Source organism: Giraffa tippelskirchi, chromosome 1 (genome assembly GCF_054371585.1).
Source record: "Giraffa tippelskirchi isolate mGirTip1 chromosome 1, T2T-mGirTip1v1.2.pri, whole genome shotgun sequence".
NCBI classification, from domain to species: Eukaryota; Metazoa; Chordata; class Mammalia; order Artiodactyla; family Giraffidae; genus Giraffa; species Giraffa tippelskirchi.
The window spans coordinates 87,910,090-87,929,302 of record NC_137275.1 but is presented as its reverse complement, the minus strand read 5'-3'; the positions used below and the strand labels follow the sequence as shown (position 1 = coordinate 87,929,302).

The 19,213-nt window shown below is 38.1% G+C and overlaps 1 protein-coding gene across 9 annotated transcripts in view; it reads left to right on the top strand.

Moving 5' to 3' along the window:
* Positions 1–19,213, top strand: part of UBE2D3 (ubiquitin conjugating enzyme E2 D3) — a 68,654-nt gene that overhangs the window by 13,193 nt on the left and 36,248 nt on the right. The gene's annotated exons all lie outside the window — the stretch shown is intronic.

Genomic DNA, 19,213 nt, shown 5'->3' with positions numbered 1-19,213 from the left:
AATCCTATAGTCCCTGACCCTGTTCCTTCAGCATTTCTCCCCCAACCCATATAAATTGGCTTCAGGAGGAGTTCTTCTGACCAATTAATGGAAGAGAAAAAAGTGTGGGTCCTATTCATTCTTGAAAGAATCTGCAGTGAGCTGGCCACAGCTGGATGTGAATGGTTAGTAAAACCACGACTCATTAGTGGCCCTAATACATAATAGTAAAGGGAAATCTTTCCATAGGGAATACCTTTGGGAGACATGGCCTGAGGTAAGGGTATATACTGGTTCGTTGTCACTGGCTTATGAGTTGACAGGCTAAACGAGAACTCAGAACAAATTGGAAAACTGGCCAGTTATGATACAATAACCTGCAAATTCGGGATGCTGGCCTAAACAGTGAAGTATATGCTTAGAATCCATACTCAGTATATGGTGCTACCTTTCCCAGAAGGTGTAAAGAGTGGAGATGAGAGTAGTCCCTCTATTTTTCAGTATGACTAATTTTGTAAAAAAAAAAAATTCAGGTGGCATGTTTTCCAAATTTGATGAAAAGCATAAAACTGTAAATCCACAAAGCTCAGTAAATCGCAAGCAGAAAAATTACAATGAAAGTCACACCTATGCATGTTATAGTCAAACTGATAAAATACAGAAAAACAAAAGCATCCAGAGAAATTATACATTATATGCAAGATGACAGTTATATTTTTTTTTAAATAAGCTTTTTAATGGAAGCATAACATATGTATAGAAAAACACAAATATAGTTGTTTAGCATGACGTCACAAAATGAAGGTAACTATAGTCACCACCCACATCAATAACTATGTCCCTTCTTAGTCATTACTCTTCATCCTTCCCAAGGGTAATCACCATCCTGAACTCTTAACACCAAAGATTAGGTTTGATGGTGGTTAACCTTTATATAAATTGAATACATAATGTATCTTTAGTTTCTGGCTTATTTAATCTAACATTGTAAGATTTACCCATGTTGTTACCTGGAGCGGGTAACATTCATTCATTCATTTTCATTGCTATACAGTATTCAGTATTCTACTTTATACCACATTTATTTATCCATTCTATTGTTGATAGACATTAGAGATGTTTCCATTCTTTGGCTATTAGGAGAGCTTCTGTGAACATTGTTGTGTATGTCTCTTGGTGTACGCACGTACGCATTTGTGTTGTATTCTCTTATTATGCCTAGTAAACCACTTGAGGAATTTTTTGGTCCGTGAAGCATCAGTCTTAGTGGCTTCGGAGGTTTTAGTACTCAAGGGAGGAATGATTCCTAGGAAACATGTTTTCAGTGAATTAGAAGTGGACATGGCTTGCTGGCAGGACTTTTTCCTATCATTAACCAATGGGGGGATGGGGGGAACACTACTGACAAAGGAGAAAGATTCCTTTTAAAAGGGGGATCTTCAATTGCTGTTACACAGTGGAGTAAGTAGTACTTTATAGGGAATGTATGATATTCACCAGTATTCTGTTTGCCAACAGTCAATGAAAAAACTAGGGTAACCCAAAAAGGACCTCCACTTGGTTTCATCTTATAGGAATGAATGTTTGGATCACCCTACCTGGCTCAGATGGTAAAGCATCTGCCTGCAATGCGTGAGACCTGGGTTTGATCCCTCGGTCGGGAGGATCCCCTGGAGAAGGAAATGGCAACCCACTCCAGTATTCTTGCCTGGAAAATTCCATGGATGGAGGAGCCTGGTGGGCTACAGACCATGGGGTTGCAAATAGTCGGACACGACTGAGCGACTTCACTTTTACCTGGTAAAGAATTCCATTCAGCTTAGGTGCAAGCAGGGAGTGAGAGAAACCTAGATGGGTGGTGATAGAAAGCAGCTATGCTCATGAACCTAGTCTTCATGACCAGCTAAAACACTGGTTTTATGAAACTATAATTATGTTTTGTTACTTATTTCTTTTCTCCCTTACCATATAGGAAAAAGTCTGGGGTAGATAATGTTTTTGGCTTCAGATGAGAGTGTGACTGAATTGATACCACCCCATGATCAGTAGCTGATAGAAGGAGAGTGTATGGTGGAAAAGAGTTGGGATAAGTGCTTACATTCCCCCTGGCTCCCTCCATTAGAGATTGCCCTGAACTGAATGTGTACCTTGACCAAAGATCATTGCCTCTCTCACGATGAACTCTTGACAGTTCTCTCTCCCTCAAGACTTTGGTTAATTTCTTCTGTCTCTTGGAGCTTAAGAGAGGTACAGTTCCTCTGTTGTTAGCCCTGGATTACAGAACTATCCTTGTAATTCTCTTATACCCTATACACACATTTGTAATTAGTCCCTCTGTTTAAAACAAACAATCCTGAGTATATCACTTGTTTCCTGTTAGGGCTCTTGACACGTGAGCTTTATATCTCTTGTATTGTGTTTTGGATATTAGCATAGCCAGTCTTTCTTTTTAGTTTTTGCATATCTCTTCACTTTAAACTTTTCTGTATTCTAATATTTACCTCTTGAAAACAGGTTAAAGGTGTATCTTTATAAATCCAAGGCAGCAGTCTTATCTTTTAATTGGGATAGTCAATTTAAGTTTAATATTATTACTGATATATGGGGCTTTAAAGCTGCTATCCTACTGTTTCTTGTCTCCTCTGCTCTTCACTCTTTTTTCTCTACTTCATCCTTTGTGATACATCAGGTTTATTTATTCCCCTTTTCCTTTTAGTTAAATGTCTTTTTGTTGTTGTTGTTTAGTCGCTAAGTCATGTCTGACTCTTTTGTGGCCCCATGGACTGTAATCCACCAGGCTTCTCTGTCCATGGAATTCTCCAGGCAAGAATACTGGAGTGGGTTGCCATTTCCTTGAAGGGGATCTTCCTGACCCAGGGATCAAACCTGCGTCTCCTACACTGGCAGACAGATTCTTTACTGCTGAGCCACCAAGGAGGCCTGCATGTCTTTTTACTATTGTTTAATTGCTCTAGAAATTATAATGTGCATCCTTGACATCTAAAAGTCTAGTATAGGGACTTCTCTGGTAGTCCAGTGGTACAGACTTCATACTCCCAATGCTGGGGACCCAGGTTTGATCCCTGGTCAGGGAACTAGATCCCCCCACTTGTGAAACTAAGAGTTTGCATGCTGATACAGAGTTCACATGCCGCAACTAAGACCCAGCGCAGCCAAATAAAAAACAATAATAAAAAAATAAAAGTCTAGTATACATTAGTACTTTATCCACTTCCTGGACAATGTGAATACCCTTTGACTAGTTTATCCTCTCTTCTCAATTTATGTGTTGTTAATGTTAAAATCTGTATGTTTTTAAATACCACAATAAGTCAGCATTGTTTTGTAAAAGTAATTGTTTGTTGAGATTTACCCATATATTTTCTTTACTGTTCTTCATCCCTCTCAAAATCTAAGAACTTCCATCTGAGAACATTTTTCTCTGCTCAAAGTTTACTCTTTCCTCCAAGGCAGAGATGAAAAGAGTGAGGGTGAAAGTGAAAGTCAGTCAGTTGTGTCCGATTCTTTGGGACCCCATACAGTCCATGGAATTCTTCAGGCCAGAATACTGGAGTGGGTAGCTGTTCCCTTCTCCAGGGGATCTTCGCAACCCAGGGATTGAACCCAGGTCTCCTGCAATGCAGATTCTTTACCAGCTGAGCCACCAGAGAAGCCCAATTTTCAGTTTCTGTTTGTTTGAAAATACCTTTATATTGTCTTAACTTTTGAAAGTTATATTATCTGAATATGAATTCTGTTTTCTTTTAGTACTCTAAAGATAGCATCACTCAGTTGCAAAGGAGCTGTCTTACTGTCATTCATTTGATAGGATAAATTTCTTACCTATGGATGCTCAACATTTCCCTCTCTTTGGATTTCAGCAGTTAGCATTTTTCACTTTTAGCATAGTTAGCATAGTTCACTTTTAATATGAAATGCTTAGGTGTTACTTTCTTTGCCTTTTCCTTAAAGGTTTATAATGCTTCTTGAATCTAAAGCATGATGCTTTTTGTTTATTTGAGACATCTCTTTCAGTATTACTTTGTTATAGTCCCTCATGCTTCTCCTTCTGGGTTTTAATTATATACCTATATTGGACTTTTTTTTTACTCTGTATCTCCTACTTTTTAAATTTTTTCCATTTTTCATCTTTTAGTCTTTTTGTTAATCTGTCCACAATTTCTTCTGAATTTTATTCCAGTTCCCTGATTTTGTCTTTGACTCTGTGTAATTGGCTATTAAATCCATTCACTGGGTTTTTGTTGTATCTTTCAATAATAGAATTCCATTTGGTTGTGTCTCCATTCTCCACATTCTTACTCATATTTTAAGTTCCTGAACAGATTAATCATAATATTTTGGGGAATTTGGGGGAGGGTTGTGCCACATATCTTGCGGGGTCTTAGTTCTCCAACCAGGGATTGAACCTGGGCCACCTCAGTAAAAGCACTGAGTCCTATCCAGTGGACCACCAGGGAACTCCCTAATTACACTGTTCTAAAGTCTTCATTTCATAATCCCTGCGAGTCCTATTTCTATGGTTGCTTCTCTGTCTTGTCATGTCATCTCATATACCTGATTATTGTTTTATGTGTGCTGGATATTGTATATAAACAATTGTAGAGATATTTTGAGGTTTGGGATAGCATGACTTTCTTTTAGAGAGGATTTCTTTTACTTCTATTAGGTAGCGAGGGCCATTAGCATCTTCAGATCACTGCAATCCAGTGGAGAACAGAGATGATTCAGTTCCAATCTATTTTCGGTTCACTCTGACTTGTAGGGTGCAGCATGTTAGAATCTCAACAGAAAGACTGAGGTGCTTATCTCTTTCTTGGTGAGCCCAACTCTAGTTTTTCTCCTCTTCTACCCCCACCTAGGTCTGTGAGCTTGCAAAAGGCTTTGTTCTTCTTAGTTGCTTCTGGAAGAAACAGATGCCTCCAGCAGAGAGGCTGTAAGTGCCTCTCCAACCTGTCTGCCTCTGCTAGGTCTTAGCCTTGAAATCCTGTTTTGAGAGCTTTCCAATGCCTTCAAACAGATACATGTCTTTGTTTTGTCTCAGCTTTCCTAGTTGTTCTCAGCAGAAACATGATCAAAACCACGTAGTCCTTCATTACCAGAAGTGGAACTGCAGCGGTCTTTTTTTTTAATTGCAGTATAGTTGATGCACAATATTGTATCAGTGTCAGATATACAACACAATGATTCACAGTTTTTAAAGGTTATAGTCAATTTATAGTTATTATAAATAAAATAACTATATTCCCTGTGCTGTACAATACATCCTTGTAGCTGATTTATTTTATGCCTAGTTGTTTGTAGCTCTTGATCTTCTACTACTATTTTGCCCCTTCCCCCACCTGTCCCCTCTGGTAACCACTAGTTTGTTCTTTGTACCTGTGAGTCTGTTTTTTTTGTTATATTCACTAGTTTGTTTTATTTTTTATATTCAACATATAAGTGAGATCATACAGTATTTGTCTCTGACCTATTTCACTGAGCATAGTACCCTCCAAGTCCAACTATGTTGTTTGCAAATGGCAAGATTTCATTCTTTTTATGGATGAATAGTATTCTAATGTGTATATATATCACATCTTCTTTAACCATTCATTCACTAATGGACGCTTTGGTTGCAAAGACTTTTTTTAATGTCAAAAATTTTACCGGTGCTCCCTGCCCCCTCTCCATCAAAACATACAAGGTAGTAGTTATACATATACTTAGTCTATAAACTATATATAAATAATACATATATATATAATAAATGTTCAGGTCCCTGCAATAATTGTTACTCAGGGATATGTAACTCAGAGAAGGGAAACACTGATAAAAGCAAAGGCAGTCTTAGGAAAGTTAAAAGTTATGTTCAAAGGAACAAGAGAAGCCCAGTATGATTAGAGATTTCATGTATGAAGCAGAGATAAGATTCTGATCTTTATTGTTTGTATAATAGGAAACCATTGGCAGCTTCTTTATTGCGATATCTTCCAATAAAAGCTGTGTTTAATCTGATACTGATACGCAAGATAGAGGTAAGAGTAAAGGCAGAGAAAATCACTAGAAATCTAGAGTAATGGACCAAATATGAGTTGATGAGAGGCATCATAGTGTAATGAAAAGAATGTTGACATTAGGATCATAGGACTTGTAATTACTGGTCCTGTCAACTCAGGCAAGTAATTTAGCTTCTTACTCTGCTTCCTGTTTACATGCCAGTCACCTTGTAGGCCCTTCAACAGAATGATAAAATGTTTATAACTTCTGCGTTACTCACAGAGTAGTTATGCAAATATAATGATACAAATATTTTTAAATGTATATTAAAATATATGCACTTGAAGGCCCAACACAGAGACTGATAAGAGAAAGATAAAAGAAAAAAAATTACTCCAATACTGAATCTTTGAGACTAGAAAATACATTCATTTAAATATGTCAATTAGAAGAGGAGCTGATTTTGGAAATCAGGAAAAGGGTTAGTGAAAAAATAGTGATTTACTTAATTTTAATTGTGGAAATGTTCAGCAGGTAATTGTTGGTTACATTTACTAGTTTCATGTATTATTAGGTATTTTGCATGTGAGATCATTTCATTCAGTCTCCTTCATAAATTTTTAAGTTCCTAGAGAGAGAAAGAAGTTATTTCCCTGGGAATTTGTATTCCTCTTCATTTTTAACTTCAAAAAATGTTTGTACCTACCAATTAATTTGATAAAGTTTGATTTATTTTGTCCAATACATTGGTAAAGTGATTATATAGGGCATTGACTGGTTTAAAGACTGTTTGGTCCTTTCAGTTTAATACCAAACTGTTAGTCTTCATGTACATCACTCTACAAAGTTGTCATGCTCGTACCTTACTATAATCCAGGCAAACATTTTCTTTAACCTCTATTTGAATTCCACGTGAGACATAAAAATTGAAAGTCATATGTATATATTTCTTTTATATTTTAAATGTATATGCTTTTCATTTGGATCCTGAGGTTTAAGATGGTTTCTGTTCCTTCTGAAATCCTTCGTTTCTCTTAATACTTTTTTTTTAAGTTGCGGTATAGTTGATTTATAATGTTGTGTCAGTTTCAGTTGTACAGCAAAGTGAATCAGTTATATATATACATATATTTACTCTTTTAGATTCATTTCCCGTATATAGGCCATTACACAGCACTGAGTTCCCTGGGCTATACAGTAGGTCCTTATCTGTTATCTATTTTATACACCCATGTTGTATGCGTGCGTGCTAAGTTGTTTCACTCATGTGTAACTCTGTGCGACCCTATGGACTATAGCTCGCCAGGCTCCTCTGTCCATGGGATTCTCCAGGCAAGAATAGTGGAATGGGTTGCCATGCCCTCCTCCAAGGGATCTTCGTGACACAGGGATTGAACCTGCATCTGTCTCCTGCATTGGCAGGTATGTTCTTTCCCACTGGCACCACCTGGGAAGCCCTATTTTATACATAGTATAATGTGTATATGTCAATCAATTTTTCCCTCTAGAACTTGAAAAAAATAAATTGTAATGAACACTCAACTGTATCAGTCACTTACTATCTTTTGTGCTTTAAGAATTTTCCTCTCCTGCCCAGTTTGACATCTCTAGACTGCTGTACTGTGTTACCAAATCTTTAACTTTAAATTCCTGATGGCATCCAGAATCTTGGTTAAGTTTGGACTTCCTCTTGTATCATGGTTTGTTCCTTCTCACTTTAGTCTAGTTTCCTCTATTCCTACATGAATAGAAATTTCATAATATACAGCTGTTTACCTTTCCTATTTTTTGCCCATTATAATTTTCTGTATTTAACATCCTTTGTAGTAATTCTTCTACAAAAAGTATTTTAGGTATTTTTTTATTTCAGATCACGAAAATAATACATTAGCACCCTTCCTTACCCATTACTCAAACTTTGGCATTCTCAACCTTAGGGAACTTGGAAGTAAGAGAAAAACTGAGCAGCAAGGAAAATAGGTGTTGTAAGCTTTGTTCTGTAACAAAAATATTGATCTGTTCTTGAGGAATTGTTTCACAAAGGTGAATTCTCCATGTGACTGAAGCTTCATTATTCATCATGGACAGTAAGTTAGTGTAGTTTGAAGGGTCTTTACCTGTATGCTGTAAATTTAACAACTAGGCTCTCCAGGGTTAAAAAAAAGTTCTGATTGTGATGTTTGCTAATTCCAGTGGGGTTAAATACTCCCACTGTGACTCTCACTTCAAGCTAACACAGGACATCACTGAACACAGAGTTGGAAAGAGGTGTAGACAATCAGATTATAAGATTTCCCTCATGTGCACACAACAGACATAATCATAAAAACATGGATAATAATGAAATAGTAAAAAACTAAGAAAATGAGTTTTGAGTATTTATTATTCAGTAATACTGGGTTTTACTATAACTTTCAGTTTATATAATTTCTGATAATGGCTGTTTAAATTCTGCAGAATTCTTAAAACTTTTTTTATTTTTTTTTAATTCATTTATTTTTAAACTGAAGGATAATTGCTTTACAGTATTGTGTTGGTTTCTACCAAACATCAGCATGAATCAGCCATAGGTTTTAAAACTTGTTAAATCAGCACTCATAAGGCAGCATGAGCCAGCTCTAGCATACTGTTGTCTATGCTCTTAGTTGTAGAAGTGACAAGGACTGACCAATATAAGTTGAAGTGGTTCTGCTAGCTAAAGCTAAAGCATATTTAATACTCAGATTTATATAGTGAACCCTTAAATTCCACCATCACACCAAGTAAAGTCCTTCTTGTCTTTTTCATATTCTTCCATGTATATGCTACCTTGTTATGACTTAGTTACTTCTTAAAATCTTGGCTGCTGTAAATGTTTAATCTGTGTTGCCTGTAAATAAATACTGACTAAATGAACCCAACAAGCAGTGGGCAAAAAAATGCAAATAGACATTTCTTCAAAGGTAGATGGATGGCAGAGCAGCACATGAAAGGATGCTGACCATCATCAGCCACCAGGGAAATGCAAATTAAAAGGAAAATGAGGTACTACTACATACCTATGAGAATGACTAAGATTGAAGACAAATCATAAGAAGTCAGGAGGAATTGGAACTCGCATACACAGCAGGAAGGAATGTAAAAAGGTACAGTCATCTGAGAAAGTTTGGCAGATTCTTAAAAAGTTAAACATATGCCTACCATATGATCCAGTGATTCCACTTCTAGCTATTTACTCAAGAGAAATGAAAGCACATGTCCATACGAACAATCATACAAGAATGTTCATAGCAGTTGTATTTGTAATAGACAAAAACTGGAAACAATCCAAATGTCCACAGATGAATGGATAAAATAATTGTGGCATATCCATAAAACGGAATACTACTCAGCAACTTTTAAAAAATGAACTATTAAGAGACACAACATAGATAAATCGCAGAACAATTATGCCAAGTGTAAAAACCCAGAGAAGACAATAGGGCATACTCTATGACTCTATTCATATAAAATTCTAGAAAATACTAATCAGCAGTGGCAGAAAACAGACTAGTGATTTCATGTGGATGAGGGATAGGAAGAACAAGAGAGAGAGTTTACACAGGAGTACAAGGACACTTGTAGTGATGGATACATTCATCATCTTGATTTTGGTGATAATTTCACAGGTGTATACATATGTCAACTTATCAAACTGCATACTTTTATGCAATTTAGTTTATATCAATTATATTTCAATAAAGCTATTAAAAAACACAATCTACTCGCATATGACCAGGAGAGATGAGCAAAAAAAGGAAACTGCTTTGTTCTGCATAACTTAGTTAACATCTTTCATGTAAAAATGTATAGGTCCTTTGGGCACCCCTAAGCATATTGCTGTTGTTTTTATCACATGCTGTTAGGCCAGATTATCTTCATCTGAGTGCCTGTCTTTACATTTATCTCTAATAAACTTCATATTGTTTTTGCTGTTGTTTAGTCGCTAAGTCATGTCCGACTCTTTTGTCACCCCATGGACTGTGTAACCTGCCAGGCTCCTGTGTTCATGGACTTACCAGGCAAGAATACTGGAGTGGTTTGCCATTTCCTTCTCCAGGGGATCTTCCCGATCCAGGGATCGAACCCACGTCTCCTGCATTATTTGTTTTACATGTGACTGTTATTCTTATAATGAGGATTCAGTATTAATATTCATTAGATCTTTGGTTTTTCGGACCATGTTTAATGAACACTAGGGATACCCACAGAACCATCTGAGGTATCCTGAGTGGAAATGGGGAGTGAAGATGGAAAGAAAGTGATAATCTGAATGGGCAAGGCTTCAGATTTCAACCCAGGCACCTTCTTAGTTTTACAGACTTAAGGACTACTGGGGAGGAAAAATAAAATACAAAAACTGTGTAAATTTTACCACAGGCCAAGCTCAGAGCTTGATGCATAGTAGATGTTCAGTAAATATCCGCTAAAAGAACTTTGATTAAATGTAAACTGCCTCTCACTCCTTTCTACACACCCTCTTTCTCAATTTGGCATAAAAAGTTTTACTCTTGTCATTTGAGTTTCTTGAGATGGGAACGAACATTAATTTTTGAGAAGAACTGTTGATTTTACACTTTAAAAACAATTATACAACAGCATGGAAAACTTCCCTGACAAATTCATGCTCTTCTGCCTTAGGCCCTTCAGGAGGCCTTTTTTCCCTTTCTTTAGTTAGTTCTTCAGTTTCCATTTTCAGTGATCCCACACTGCCTCCTTTTCTCATGCCCAATTCAGTCATCACATAGCTCTCCTTCCTATTTTACCAAGAAAGCTGAGAACATTGACTATTAATGACCAACCTCCTGCCTCCTCCCACCTAAAATTTCTCTTCCTTTTTACCCATTCTGATCTTGCCTCTAGTCCCTGGTAGGTTTGCAGTGCTAAGTCTTGTCCAACTCTTTACAACCCCATAGACTAACCCACCAGATACCTCTGTCCGTGGGATTTTTCAGGCCAGAATACTGGAGTTGTTGCCATTCCCTTTTCCAGAGGATCTTCCTGACCCAGGGATCAAACCCTCATCTCTTGTATCTGCTGCTTTGGTAGGTGGATTCTTTACTACTGGCACTGTCTGGGAAGCCCAGATACATTTATCCCTTTTACAGAATCAAGTACTGTTTGACCTCCTGTCATGTCTTGTGAAGAAACTGGCTCCATCGATTAATCTCTCCATTCTGTTGTGTCTCATTGGAAAAGACCCTGATGCTGGGAAAGATTGAGGGGAGGAGGAGATGGGGGCAACAGAGGATGAGATGGTTGGATGGCATCGCCAATTCAATTGATGAGAATTTGAGCAAACTCCAGGAGATAGTGAAGGACAGGGAAGTCTAGCTGCAGCCCATGGGGTTGCAAAGAGTCAGACATGACTTAGTGACTGAATAACAACAAAAACCATCTTTGAACCTGAGTTCCTCTTACCTAATACCCTGTTTCTAATTTCCTGTCGTGGCCAAGCTCTCCATTTTTTCTCTTTCCATTCAGTTCCCAACACCACTTGACTCAGTGACAAATCTTAGTTGAAAAATTTCTAACCCCTAGTATATATGAAACTTCTATATCATGTGACACTTGATATTTTGAGTAGGTGGTCAAATATTTTTTAGATGAATAAACTGGAATCAGTGGAGGAAAAAGTCACAAGGTCATACTCAAATTCAACATTAGGTATGTGACAAAAGGATTTTTATAACCTCTATATCAGTGTTTCTCAGAATATTTGAATTCTTTACCAGCTATTTTTCATGTTGTGATCGATTTATTTCATTAATCTACAGAAAGTAATATAAACATTGTCCAGATCCCCTTGATCCCTCTTACAGCTTAGTACTACCGTGTGATTCCAGAGCATGTGTCATGTTTAGGTTTATGATCTTGTGAGTACCATGAAGCAGTACTTTGTCTTAGGCAAATGGGAACAGACATAGATAACAGTTCCTTATTTCTGGCCATCAGTGAAATGACAGCACTGAAAGAATGAACAAGGTCTCCTAAAGTTTCTAGTAGAGAAAGCTGGTCACAGTATATAGAACACAGCAGTTAGTTATGCCAAATATAAAAGAACCTAAATTGTAGCAGTCAGCTCTATATTTGTTTCAAGAGGTGATTTAATTTGTAAAGAATAAAATAAAAAGTACCACATAAATATTGTTAGTTTACATTTTCCCACATTTAATATATAAACTTAAGAGCATAAAAAGTTTATATCAAGTATTTTGTTATTTTTATTATAGTATTATAGGTTATTGTCATCTTATATATTTGTGTGTGTCTGTGTGTGTGTGTGTATATATATATATGATTTTGTTATTACATTCTAATAAATAACTGGAGGGGAAACCTCAAAAAATTTTTTTTCTTCAGGTCAGCTCTACCCATTAAATACCCTGTACTATGTGTCTTTACTGCAGCTTAGTTAAGTCGCTCAGTCACATCTGACTCTTTGAGACGCCATGGACTGCAGCATGCCAGGCTTCCCTGTCTTTCACCAACTCCCAGAGCTTGCTCAAACTCGTGTCCATTGAGTTGGTGATGCCATCCAACCATCTCATCCTCTGTCGTCCCCTTCTCCTCCTGCCCTCAATCTTTCCCAGCATCAGTGTCTTTTTCCAGTGAGTCAGTTCTTTGCATCAGGTGGCCAAATATTAAGAGTTTCAGCTTCAGCATCAATCCTTCCAATGAATATTCCAGACTGATTTCCTTTAGGATTGACTGGCTTGATCTCCTTGCAGTCCAAGGGACTCTCAAGAGTCTTCTCCAACACCACAGTTCAAAAGCATCAATTCTTCAGCACTCAGCTTTCTTTATAGTACAACTCTCACATCCATACATGACTACTGGAAAACCATTGCTTTGACTAGATGGACCTTTGTCAGCAAAGTTATGTCTGCTTTTTAATATGCTGTCTAGGTTGGTCATAGCTTTTCTTTCAAGGAGCAAGTGTCTTAATTTCATGGCTGCAGTCCCCATCTGCAGTGATTTTGGAGCCCAAGAAAATAAAGAATCTCACTGTTTCCATTGTTTCCCCATCTATTTGCCATGAAGTGATGGGACTGGATGCCATAATCTTAGTTTTTTGAGTATTGAGTTGTAAGCCAACTTTTTCACTCTCTTCTTTCACTTTAATCAAGAGGCTCTTTAATTCTTTGCTCTCTGCCATAAAGTTGGTGTCATCTGCATATCTGAGCTTATTGATATTTCTCCCAGCAGTCTTGATTCCACCTTGTGCTTCATCCAGCCCGGCATCTCGCATGATAAGTTAAACAAGCAGGGTGACAGTATACAGCCCTGACGTACTCCTTTTCCTATTTGGAACCAGTCTGTTGTTCCACGTCCGGTTCTAACTGTTGCTTCTTGACCTGCATGTGGATTTCTCAGGAGGCAGGTCAGGTGGTCTGGTATTCCCATCTCTTGAAGAATTTTCCATAGTTTGTTGTTATCCACACAAAGGCTTAGGCATAGGCAATAAAGCAGAAATAGATGTTTTTCTGGAACTCTCTTGCTGCTTCGATGATCCAACAAATGTTGGTAATTTTATCTCTGGTTCCTCTGCCTTTTCTAAATCCAGCTTGAACATCTGTAAGTTCACAGTTCACATACTGTTGAAGCCTGGCTTGGAGAATTTTGAGCATTTCTTTGCTAGTGTGTGAGATGAGTGCAACTGTGCAGTAGTTTGAACATTCTGTGGCATTGCTTTTCTTTGGGATTGGAATGAAAACTGACCTTTTCCAGTCCTGTGGCCACTGCTGAGTTTTCCAAATTTGCTGGCATATTGAGTGCAGCACTTTTAACAGCAATTATTACAACTATTTGAGGTCTTTCTCAAAATCACAATTCATCTAGATTATTTCAATAGCATCTCATTTGGTCTCTACCTCTAATCTCCATCCTAACATACACTTTTGCTACATCTTACACATTACTATCATAGTTATCTTCTCATGATTAAAATATGACCATGATTTTATGCTAAAAATTTAATTCCCTCATCCGATACCCTTCACAATTAAATCTGAGCTCATTAACATGGCTTATAAGGCCCTCAAAATATTGAGCCTTGGCAAAGTTTTGTCTCTTTTCATCTTTGCTCATTCATCCCTCCCACCCCTACACACACTACCACTACTACCAGTACTACTACTGTAGTCAGCCTACTTTCTAAAGTACGAAAATACCTTGGAAAGTTACTTTCCAAAGTTTTGGAAACTTCTAATTCCCAAAACTTATCAGGCCAAGTTCTCTGATTCTTTTGTACAATGTTCCCTCTGCCTAGGAGCATTCCTTTTTTTTTTTTTTCCTGGCATGACCTTCTTTTCATTTGTTTAAATACAACTCCCTTCTGAGGATAGCTTCCCCATCTCCAGCTGGATTGGGTATATCAGTATTTCTCTATGATCCCAGGTGGCACAGTGGTAAGGAATCTTTCCTGCAGGAAACACAAGAGACTCAGGTTTAATCCCTGTCAGCAAGATCCCCTGGAGAAGGAAATGGCAACCCACTTCAGTATTCTTGCCTGGGAAATTCCACTGACAGAGGAGCCTAGTGGGCTACAATCCATGGGGTCGCAGAGAGTCAGACATGACTAAGTGAACACAATATTACTCTATATGTGCATTTACAATGGTGTGATCACTCACCTAGAGCCAGACATCCTGGAATGTGAAGTCAAGTGGGCCTTAGGAAGCATCACTACAAACAAAGCTAGTGGAGGTGATGGAATTCCAGTTGAGCTATTTCAAATCCTGAAAGTGATGCTGTGAAAATGCTGCACTCAGTATGCCAGCAAATTTGGAAAACTCTGCAGTGGCCACAGGACTGGAAAAGGTCAGTTTTCATCCCAATCCCAAAGAAAGGCAATGCCAAAGAATGCTCATACCACTGCACAATTGCACTCATCTCACACGCTAGTAAAGTAATGCTCAAAATTCTCCAAGCCAGGCTTCAGCAATACATGATCCATGAACTACCAGATGTTCCAGCTGGTTTTAGAAAAGGCAGAGGAACCAGAGATCAAATTGCCAACATCCGCTGGATCATCGAAAAAGCAAGAGTTCCAGAAAAACATCTATTTGTGCTCTACTGACTATGCCAAAGCCTTAGACTGTGTGGATCACAATAAACTGTGGAAAATTCTTCAAGAGATGGGAATACCAGACCACCTGACCTGCCTCTTGAGAAATCTGTATGCAGGTCAGGAAGCAACAGTTAGAACTAGACATGGAACAGACTGGTTCCAAATAGGAAAAGGAGTACGTCAAGGCTGTTCTAACTGTTGCTTCCTGACCTGCATTCAGACATCATGAGAAACGCTGGGCTGGAGGAAGCACAAGCTGGAATCAAGATTGCTGGGAGAAATATCAATAACCTTAGATATGCAGATGACACCACCCTTATGGCAGAAAGTGAAGAACTAAAGAGCCTCTTGATGAAAGAGGCGGAGAAGGCAATGGCACCCCACTCCAGTACTCTTGCCTGGAAAATCCCATGGACAGAGGAGCCTGGTAGGCTGCAGTCCATGGGGTCGCTAAGAGTCGCACACGACTGAGCGACTTCACTTTCACTTTTCCCTTTCATGCACTGGAGAAGGAAATGGCAACCCACTCCAGTATTCTTGCCTGGAGAATCCCAGGGACGGCGGAGCCTGGTGGGCTGCCGTCTATGGGGTCGCACAGAGTCGGACACGACTGAAGCGACTTAGCAGTAGCAGTAGCAGTGATGAAAGTGGAGAGTGAAAAAGTTGGCTTAAAGCTCAACATTCAGAAAACTAAGATCATGGCATCCAGTCCCATCACTTTATGGCAAATAGATGGGGAAACAGTGGAAACAGTGGCTGACTTTATTGTTTTGGGCTCCAAAATCACTGCAGATGGTGATTGCAGCCATGAAATTAAAAGATGCTTACTCCTTGGAAGGAAAGTTATGACCAACCTAGACAGCATATTAAAAAGCAGAGACATTACTTTGCCAACAAAAGTCCGTCTAGTCAAGGCTATGGTTTTTCCAGTGGTCATGTATGAATGTGAGAGTTGGACTATAAAGAAAGCTGAGCGCAGAATTGATGCTTTTGAACTGTGGTGTTCAAGAAGACTCTTGAAAGTCCCTTGGACTACAAGGAGATCCAACCAGTCCATCCTAAAGGAGATCAGTCCTGGGAGTTTGTTGGAAGGACTGATGTTGAAGCTGAAACTCCAATACTTTGGCCACCTGATGTGAAGAGCTGACTCATTGGAAAAGACCCTGATGCTGTGAAGTATTGAGGGCAGGAGGAGAAGGGGACGACAGAGGATGAGATGGTTGGATGGCATCACTGACTCAATGGACATGGTTTGGGTAAACTCCAGGAGTTGGTGATGGACAAGGAGGCCTGGCGTGCTGTGGTTCATGGGTTCCCAGAGTCGGACACGACTGAGGTACTGAACTGAACTGATACACCCTACTGGTGATCTGATAGTTAATGGGCTCCCTACGTAAAAATTTTTCCTAAAGGTGACAGCTGGCTTTCATCTGTGTATCTTCCTCACCCAGCTCAGTGCCTAGCACATACCAGGCACTCAATATATTTTTTAAATGAACACTTAAGATGGGAATGATTATCATCAACAAATATCTGTTACATTAACATCCTTTGGCCTAAATCTTGAAGACGCCACTTAGCCTACTCAGACCTAAATATCAGTTTGGTTTTTTTTTTTTGAAGAATGTTTTAAATTAATTAATTTTTGGCTGCGCTGGTTGGTTTGTTGCTTTGTGTAGGCTTTCTCTGGTAGCCGTGGTGGGGCTATCTTCATCTGTGCCAACTTCTCATTGTGATGGCTTCTGTAATGGCAGAACACCGGCTATAGTCTCGTGGGCTTCAGTAGTTGCAGCATGTGAGATCAGCAGTTGCAGTTCATAGGCTGCAGAGCTCAGGCTCAGTAATTTGGGCACACAGGCTTCACTGCTCCGAGGCATGTGGAATCTTCCCGAACCAGGGATCAAACCCGTGTCCCCTGCATTGGCAGGCAGATTCTTATCCAGTGCACCACCAGGGACGTCCTAAGTATCATTGATTGACAACTCACCTCAAAAGCAGTCCCATTTTATAAATCCACATTTTTAAAACTGTAAATAAGGAATTTTGGGGGGGAAGGCAAAACAATTATATATGAACATGTTACAGTGAGTAGATTTTTAAGCTAGAAAGTATTAATACAAAAAAAAGGCAACTAAGTTATGTAAAACTGAACCACCATTATGGTGGTACCCTGAAATCTGTTCTTCCAGCTAGAGTAGGAGACCTTGTAGTGCTTGAGCAAAGAGGAAGAGGAAAAGGTTTCCTCTTCACTTCCAGTTCCCTCAAGGGAAGCCTACCTTTGACAGTTTCCTTCCTACTTCTTTCTGTAAATCTCTCCATCTAGTCTCCTGTGTCCTTAACCATCCTTTTTGTCCCTAATTATAGCCCCTATGCATGCCAGGGGTACCCACTTAGCCCTACCCCGAAAATGCTCCAGGGTAATCTCCTTCTCTCCATTTGTGCAGAATAGAAACAAGGAATGGCTAAATTCATATAAACCTTCAGATATCTAGTTATATCTTAACTCTTGGCGTTTGTGTCTAAATTATTGTTGGAGAATTGATCAAGCATTGTAGCAACCACATTCTTTCTCGTATAGGTCTTTTTGTAAGATGGGGAACCTGTATCATGGTATCATGGTGTTATTAGTGGGCATATATGATAAAGCCCATTCACATTATTACTTAATCACTAACTTTGAGATTTAAGACATTTTGATGATGGGATATCTCTGAAATTGTCATACTTCTTCAACATCAAATGAGCCAAATTCTTAAAAAGTTTTTATTTTTTAGATGTAGTAGAACGTTTCTTAGTAAGTTTCATTCTTTCTTACTGTGCCATGTGTTAAATCACTACTTACCTGCAATGAAAAAAATGATATTAAAAACTAAAAGCCTCCCATAAGTGCCTCCATTAAGCCACTCAGATACTATATAGATCAATTCTTTAGAACCACACAGTACAACATTCCCATAATCACACCTAACTTAAAATTCTCTAATGGAAGAATTTTACATTTATCATTGTCTTACACATTCTCACCTATATATTTAAATAATCAAATTCAGTATGGGTAAAATGATCATTTTGGTCTAAATTACAACACATCTCTGTTTAGATTTTGTAGATTGTTATTGAAACAAGAAACACTGTCATTATTGTTGGGAAGTAATTCTAATTTGAATTCCTTACTTTTAGTTAAGTACTTTTAAAGTTAATTTGTATTTTGGGACCCAAAATTATGGCAGCCACCCCAGTGGCTTCAGCCCATGCCACAAACCTAAATGTCAGTCAGCCTGCACTTATATGAAACACCTAACTTAGAAACCTAACATATACCAATCACAACCTTCCACCTCAGCTTAAATAGCTCACCTGACCCTAGAAAACAGGACCTGCTGGCCTTACAAGAAAATCCCTGACCTCCGAGGCAACCGCGCTCTGTTTTGGCGTTGCTGATTCTAGCAATCCATAAAATTCCCTCTTGCCTAAAATCCCTGGAGAAGGGAAAGAGCGTTCCACTGCTTACACCCTCAATCTATAGATTGTTTTTCCTTGAATAAAGGACATCAAACTCATTACTAAGTTGTTTTAGTTTTGTCATTTGATAGCACCTAATCCTCAAATTTATCTAGATGATCTACCCCCAATTTTCAACTACTTGATTTTATTTGAAATTTTAAAGAAAGATTTCTATATTTAGAGTATACCAAAATCAGATGTATTCTATTTCTGAGCATAATCATGAACTTTTAACTTTCAGTAAAATATGCTACTTAAAATTAATGTTAATCACTATGTTTTACGCAAATAATACTGATAAAAATACCTCCAAACTTAAGACTGACAGCAAATGATTATTGTTATAGTAAAACCAAATCTAAATTACATTGTTGTTTGTACTGAAGGAAAAACCTCTTACTGGATGTAAATTTTTTACATTTTACAAGGATGCCATTTATCATCAATAACCTGAGAAGTATGAGATACTGAAAATATTCAGTAATAAGAATATTCTTATTCCAGACTGATCTCATGTTTTGGTTCTAATTCATTAGTTTTAAAAAATCTACATTGAGGTAATTCACATACCATCATACCTAGTCTTTTTAAAGTGTACAGTCTTATGAATTTCAGAATATTCACAGAGTTATGTAATCATCA